Source organism: Mustela nigripes, chromosome 1 (genome assembly GCF_022355385.1).
Source record: "Mustela nigripes isolate SB6536 chromosome 1, MUSNIG.SB6536, whole genome shotgun sequence".
Taxonomy (NCBI): Eukaryota; Metazoa; Chordata; class Mammalia; order Carnivora; family Mustelidae; genus Mustela; species Mustela nigripes.
Window position 1 is genome coordinate 15122280 of NC_081557.1, and position 8361 is coordinate 15130640.

General features: G+C 40.0%; 1 pseudogene; it reads right to left on the reverse strand.

Annotated features, from left to right (window-relative positions):
* Window positions 1–4704: 4704 nt before the first annotated feature.
* Window positions 4705–8361, reverse strand: part of LOC132010727 (olfactory receptor 4C15-like) — an 8996-nt pseudogene continuing 5339 nt past the window's right edge.

The following is an 8361-nucleotide window of genomic DNA, read 5'->3' on the forward strand; positions in this document are numbered from 1 at the left end:
AATGATACTGTTATGCTGAAAATAAATAAATTTTAAAAAATTTATATAGAATTCAAAAAAAGAAAAAAAGGAAAAGGGAACCCAGTCCCACATAATGAAAATAGTTCTTTTGGGGGCTTCTTGTGGTCTTTGTTCTTTCAGTAACATTCTTTGTAATAAAATGTTATTTGTATAAAAAAAATAATAATTAATTTTGTAAGACTAAAGAATCATAGGGAGTAAGCCATGCATTCCATCCTTTGCTTTCTTCTCCTCTGGAATTCTGCTGTTTTTCTTGGTAACTGAACTTGGTCTTGGCTGGATTTCTTGTTGATCTTCTTGGGGAGGGGCCTGTTGTAGTGACTCTCAAGTGTCTTTGCCTGAGGCAGAATTGCATCACCCTTACCCCAGGCCAGGCTAAGTAATCTGTTCCAGTACATTTTTAGGAGCTTTTGCTCCCTGAACGCTTTCCGTAGGGTTCCAGAGGACAGGAATGAAAATGGCGGCCTCCCAATCTCCAGCGTGGAGGAGCCAAGAGCTCAGGGCCCCACTACTCAGTGCACCCTCAGAAAAAAGCACTCAGTCACTCCTGTCTCCCTGCCTCCAGTCTCTGTCTCTGGCACACAGCTCCACCTTGAGTCTCAGAACCCTGCAGATCCCTGAGCTCTTCCAGGGGAGGTCTCCCTGGATCTTGTGGGTCCCCACTTATAGAGCTGTGGCCTGTGCCATGGATTATGGTTCAAGGTAACCCCAAGTTGAGAGCTCACTCCTCAGTTCCATCTCTGTAGCTGGATTCCCTGCTCTAATACCTGCAAGCTCTGCAGCCCTTTGCACCCCCAATCCTTCTGTGACCCCATGAGACCTGAGGCCATGCTGTCCTCGCATGGGCCTCACCCCCGTTTAGCCTCTGGAGTGATGTCCCTCAGGGGTGAAGACTTTTAAAAGTTCTGATTTTGTGCCCCATTGCTCCACCACTTACCGGGACCAGCCACTCCCCCCATGGGCTATCTTCCCATCGCTTTGGAGTCACTTCTCCACAGGTTCTACCTTTCAGAAAATGGTTGATTTTCTGCTTCTAGAATTGTTGATCTTCTTCTCTTCAGTTTCCTATTGGATTTATAGGTGTTCGGAATGGTTTGATAATCTATCTAGCTGATCCTCTGCTACCTGATGTCATCTCAGCCTGTTACTTCTCCACCATCTTGACTCCTCCCCTGAACCAGGAGATTTTAAAGAATGGCTCAGGGTACCTGGATGGCTTAGTTGTTAAGTGCCTGCCTTTAGCTCAGGTCATGATCCCAGAGTCCTGGGATTGAGGCCCACATTGGGCTCCCTGCTAGTGGGTAGACTGCTTCTCACTCTCCCAATCCCCTTTCTTGTGTTCCCTCTCTCTTTGTCTGTCAAATAAATTAATAAAATTTTTAAAAAAAGAGAATAAAAGAATGGTTCTATACTGCTTTGTCAGGTATCTATCAACTTAGATAACCTCCTGCCCTCTGAGATTGGAAATAGTTATCCAATGAACAGAAGCTAAATGAACCAGCCATAGTGTCCTGGAATTACATGCTCTAGTAGTAAATGAAACTGTGTGAGTAAAGTGACTTTAATAATCTAACTCATGAAAACTGATTTGAACATTTACAACAATAAGTATAATGAAGTGGAAGAATCTCGTTAATTCCTGGAAGAGGTAGAAACATGTATTTGAGATAAAATGAGCAGTAGACAACACTCTCCCAGATTACTGGTGGGTATCAATAACAGGGTTCACATTGGGACTGCTGCCAGATTTGAGGTATTTTGAAATCTATTTGGAGAAGGTGCCAGATAGATCATTTATAGGACTCTTTTTTTTTTATTAATAGAAATAGTTTTATTTTTTCTTTTTTTTTAATTTTTTATTTTTTATAAACATATATATTTTTAAAAGATCTCAACAATGCTGTACTTTAATTAAGAGTCCTATAAATGGACTCTGAGAAGCAGTCTACCCACTAGCAGGGAGCCCAATGTGGGCCTCAATCCCAGGACTCTGGGATCATGACCTGAGCTAAAGGCAGGCACTTAACAACTAAGCCTATAAATGGACTCTTAATTAAAGTACAGCATTGTTGAGATCTTTCAGAGAAAAAAATAGAGACAGCATTCTAAACCAAGAGGAAAAGGGAAAGGCTTCTTTAAAAATAATTGACAATATATTTTTTAAGGAGAGATTTGTCAGACATGTGGACAGATAAACTAAAACAATATAATCCAGAGCTTGGATAAAGACCAAATTGAAAGACAATTTCTTTTTTTTTTTTTTTTAAGATTTTTTTTATTTATTTGACAGAACACAAGTAGGCAGAGAGGCAGGCAGAGAGAGAGGAGGAAGCAGGCTCCCTGCTGAGCAGAGAGCCCGATGTGGGACTCGATCCCAGGACCCTGAGATCATGACCTGAGCCGAAGGCAGCAGCTTAACCCACTGAGCCACCCAGGCGCCCGAAAGACAATTTCTTAAACAGATAAAGGAAAAAGCCACACCCCACATCCTGCTCAGGTGAGGGTGACCTGATTGCTTAATGGTAATTTCTGTGGCTTCTACAACACTTTGGTTAACTTGACTCTTACAAGATTTTTCCACAAGGTGGCAATCAAGCCAAGAAGTAGGCTAAATCCTGGATCCAAGTTTCACCTAGTCCTAGAGGATTCTATACTTTGTCCACCCAGATCCCTATTTACCTTGGTTCTTGGTTTTCCTTTTGCTTTGCAGGTCACTCTTCTTTCTCCTGTCTATTCTACTTTTTTCTCTCCGACTACTAAGGTCGTATGCCCTAGGTCCTCTTTTCCTTTGCTAATACACACTGCTGCAGTAAATGCATACAATCCCATAGCTTTATATGTTACCAAACTGCCTAACTATGCAACCTGACACAGAATTTTGCTAGTTCAAAGTTTTATGTACTAAAATATAGCTTTATTTGGTGTGTAAATTCCTATAGATGAATTTAAATTTTGTTTGTTTGATTTTTACTTTAATTTTTGTTAATTATATTTCAATTCCACCTTCAGTCATTGAAAAATAATTGACTCACAGGATACCTGAGTGACCCATTTGGATTAGAATCCAACTCTTGATTACAGGTCAGATCGTGATCTCGGGGTCATAAGATTAAGCCCCACATACTCCCCACTGGTGTTGGAGCCTGTTTAAGATTCTCTGTCTCTCCTTCACCCAGCATTCCCCTAATCCCCACTCATTCTCACTCTATCACACATTTTCTTTCTCTCTCTTTCTAACACAAACATGTGCATGAAAAAAAAAAAGAAAGAAAGAAAGATTGATTGATTTGACTATTGGGAAAATTATGACAGAGTTGCCACCATACTTCATTACCTGTAACTTTTAGCAATAAAGATCCTCCAATGGGGCTCCTGGGTGTCTCAGTGGGTTAAAGCCTCTGCCTTTGGCTCAAGTCATGATCCCAGAGTCCTGGGATTGAGCCCCGCACCAGTCTCTGCTGAGCAGAAAGCATGCTTTCTCCTCTCTCTGCCTGCTTCTCTGCCTACTTGTGATCTCTGCCAAATAAATAAATAAAATCTTAAAAAAAAAAAAATCCTCCAAGAAAATGCAAAATACATACCTGACAGAGAAACATGTAAAGATTCTCTGAATATGATAATTTGTGTTAAAGTTTCACAATACTTTTCTGTTTGTAAAACAGTTGTCTATCTCTCAACCTCCTACCTTCTTTGAATCTGCTGAAAATCTGTTAACTCTAGAGTTTGACCTTCCCAATGCTGGGCAACTGCACTTCTAAGAATCCCTTTGCTACTTTGATTTTTGAACTACTACACTTGCTTCCATAAAGTCTAATTCCTGGGGAATATTACACACAATATTTATCTACTAAAAATGTCAAGGTTTCTAAAAATTAGAAGTAGTGGAAATTCAGTAAGAATAAAAGACTGCTGGTTTCCTTCTGTTTCCTTCTGTTATTTCCTTCATGTCCTGCCTGGGAGGCTGGAATACACAAAAGGATAAGTTGAGGCTCAGCACTGGAAAAGTATTAAAAAAATAGAATTTCACCCAGGACATAGTAGTGAATAAAGGAATAAAGGAATGAGAGGTTGTCTGAAGGACACCAAGAGCTCAATGAGGGAGGTGCTAAAATGATTATGAATGAGATGCAAAAATTAAAAATTGGCAACAGCAAATAAGAAACTAATAGAAAACTCTAGGAAATGTTGTAAGTCAGTTTGACTACATCAGGGTAGAGAATCTTGTCAACTTAGGAATTCTTTTAAAGAACCAAGTGTTGCTTTCCATTTCTGTGGTGGAGCTACTCAGGGATACCAATGGCCACTGAATAATTTCTTGAGACTTAAAACATGATTTGCTGAAGGGAGGAAAAATGCCTGTTAAGAAGCATGTGGCTCAGGGCACCTGGGTGCCTCAGTGGGTTAAGCTTCTGCCTTCAGCTCAGGTCATGACCTTGGGGTCCTGTGACTGAGCCCCGCATTGGGCTCTCCGCTCAGCAGAGAGCCTACTTCCCCTTTCCCCTCCTGCCTGCCTCTCTGACTACTTGTGATCTCTCTCTCCCTGTGTCAAATAAATAAATAAAATCTTTTTTAAAAAATTAAGAAGGAGCATGTGGCTCTGTTGGATGATTACACACGTGACCACTCTGTAACTGTGGTACAGGTCACTGTACAGAAACAAAAGATTAAATGGTTAACACTGATCTAGTCCTCTGCTGTGAAGCTGCTCTGGGTCTCACCCATGTGAGGTTCTTGCCCCTTGGGAACACCCTGTTATTAAAACAGATGGATGCAAATTCACTGAGTCAGGGAATAGCTCCTCCATCAGTGGAGTTCCAGCCTCAGGGGATGAACTTTGGCTCTCTGGGCTTCATAGCATAAGACCACTACCAAAAAGAACATTAATCTCATAATGTATCTTTTAAGAAGGTGAATGAGAGTCTTTTCTACTTTGATCTAGGAATACAATCAACTAGGGTTCAAAAAGACACCTGAATGATTTGATAAACACTCTACTTGGATAACTTGTAGCAATCATCCTTAATTACAGGGAATGTAAATCCCTTGGTAAACCAGAAAGGTTATTTCCTCCTCAGGATCATAAATGCTTAAATCTTGTGTTTTAAATCTCTCTTTGAAAGCAATACAAATCTTAGTTCTCTGAATTTGGCCAAGATGTAATAATTGGATGACTCTTCCTTCATTTATACCCCAGACAACTTGCCTCCACAGTCAGAAAAACCAAGTTAGAAAAATTGCACCTGGTTCTTGGACTCTCTGAAGGTACATCATATGATCAAATCTTCAGTTCGGCAAGATCTTGTGTTAAATAACATTATAATCTTTATTTTTATGACTTTCCATTGTTGGCCAAATGTAAAAACTTGTCTCTACAACTCACCTCAATTATTTCATTTAAATATATAATATGTAGATTTTACTTATTTATAGAATTGTAGCTTAGAACTTAATTTCAAAATATAACATTAAATGAATCAATTATATTGAATAAGTATGTACATATTTATTACTCTTAAAGTATGTGAGTAATTCATGCTCAAGAGCTGTTTGCTTTATATGTAAGCAACACTCTGTCTAAGTAAGGAAGCCTGATTTTGAACTTGATTTCTAACTTGAGTAAGATTAGATTTTTTCACTTGATCTATTTTTGTGTCTTTTTTTGCAAATTTTTAAAAACTAAATGAGGGGCGTCTGGGTGGCTCAGTGGGTTAAAGCCTCTGCCCTTGGCTCAGGTCTTGATCCCAGGGTCCTGGGATCGAGCCCCATAATGGGATGTCTGCTCAGCAGGGAGCCTGCATTCTCCATTCTCTGCCTGCTTCTCTGCCTACTTGTGATCTCCATCTGTCAAATAAATAAATAAAATCTTAAAAAAAAAAACTAAATTAATGAGTGTGTCCTTGGAATTGCAAATCAGTAAATAAACCGTAGAAATCAAGAAAATGCTCACAAGCAGCAAGAAAAGGGGTAGAAAATATACCTGCAAAGAATTACTAGGAGATTGTCCCATGACCTTTCTTCCAATTTCAGTTCTCACTTTCCTTCCTTTTCACTCTCTCTTTTTAATCTCCCTTTCTCCATCCTTCTGCCCTCTTTCTGTCTGTCCCCTCTCTCATTCTGTGAGTATGCATCTGTGTTTCTCTATTCCTAACTGCTACTGCAGAAATTGAGGCTTACAGAGACTGTGATAATGAAGTCAGGAAGTGGACTGGCTGTGACTTAGCAGTAGGTTTGTAGTGTCTGGATCCAGCAACATCCCATGCAAACAGAAAGGCAGCTGAGGAAAGCAGTGCTAGGAGTCTGGCAGGAACTGGATGGAATGACAGTGTAATACATAAAGTGAGGGGAACAGAGAAATTAAGTTGAATAGGGTGCTCCTCATCAAGTTGAATGTTAGGTTGAAAAATTCAATGTACTATATCAATAGGGAGTCACTCCAGCTCCAAGCCATAAGACATATGGAGCATTAGATGCTGCTTAGAGCAGTAGCTTTCTCAATTTTGTTTAATATGCAATGAAGTACATCTCTAAGAAATCCCTACTCAGAGGCATAAACTATCAATGCAATTGACAGATGAATGATTGTGAATCAATGCAACTGAGAGATGAATGGTAAGACTGAGTCCTTCTGCTGTTACTTAGCTAGCAAGCCATCCTTTTACTATACCTGAGGACACTGAGGCTAGGAGTTGCCAGTTACATGCCCAGGAGCAGACCACATTAGAGACACAGTTTGGATAAAGGATACTTCTCTTTTCCTGACTCTGGATTCAGTGCTCTTTGTAATTCATAGGGTTTCTTACATGCAAAATCTCAGTTCAAGCATCAGGAGGGAAGTGATATAGTTAAGCAGTGGGAAGAAATGGCACTTCAACCATCTCCTGTGGAAGACATGCATTTTGTGTGTAGGGTGGGGTAGGAGTGAGGTTGCTAGATTTTAAGAGTAACTTCTTAGCTTTCACAGAATGGTAGTGTCCACATGTCACTTGAAGATATGCTTTATAATATTCCTAAAATACAACAGCCAGCCTCTGCCTAAAAGTTCCCAGTGGTAGCACAAGTCATGTTTTCTTGGGAGGCTTCCTCCTGGGTTACAATAAGAACTCTCTTATTGTGAAACATCACATCATCTATTCTCTTCTGTAGTGGACAAACAGAGTTGATAACTGTTTGAGCTGTGGGATCAAAAGGCCAGTCCCCATTGAGATATCACCTTACACCAGTTAGAATGGCCAAAATTAACAAAACAGGAAACAACATGTGTTGGAGAGGATGTGGAGAAAGGGGAACCCTCTTACACTGTTGGTGGGAATGCAAGTTGGTGCAGCCTCTTTGGAGAACAGTGTGGAGATTCCTCAAGAGATTAAAAATAGAACTTCCCTATGACCCTGCAATTGCACTCCTGGGTATTTACTCCAAAGATACAGATGTAGTGAAAAGAAGGGCCATCTGTACCCAATGTTTATAGCAGCAATGGCCACGGTCGCCAAACTATGGAAAGAACCAAGATGCCCTTCAAAGGATGAATGGATAAGGAAGATGTGGTCCATATACACTATGGAGTATTATGCCTCCATCAGAAAGGATGAATACCCAACTTTTGTAGCAACATGGACGGGACTGGAAGAGATTATGCTGAGTGAAATAAGTCAAGCAGAGAGAGTCAATTATCATATGGTTTCACTTATTTGTGGAGCATAACAAATATCATGGAGGACAAGGGGTGTTAGAGAGGAGAAGAGAGTTGGGGTAAATTGGAAGGGGAGGTGAATCATGAGAGACTATGGACTCCAAAAAACAATCTAAGGGGTTTGAAGTAGCGGGGGGTGGAAGGTTGGGGTACCAGGTGGTGGGTATTATAGAGCGCACGGATTGCATGGAGCACTGGGTGTGGTGAAAAAATAATGAATACTGTTTTTCTGAAAATAAATAAATTAAAAAAAAAAAAGGCCAGTCCACAGCACACCAGTTTTCTAATCTTATGCAAGAGTTTTAACTTCCCAAGATCTTGATTGCTCTTCTTTACAATGGAAGTCCCAATGGTACTTAATTTCATTCGGTTGCATGAGGCTTAAGTGAGGTAATATTATATCATATTTGCCACAATGCCCAGCAACAGAGTTAGTAAACCCAAAACTTAATTGCTTAATTGGTGTTTTTACTATATTCCAGAATCCTTTGCTCTAGTTATGGAACAGGGGAAATCAAATGAATACCTTAAGATGATTCATGGTTGAGTCAGTATGTAGGACTTGGATCTTTGCTGGACCATTCCTGTTTGTAATTTTCATCAAGGAGCAATATATCACACAGGTTCATATAATCATGAGGTTTAGGTATATT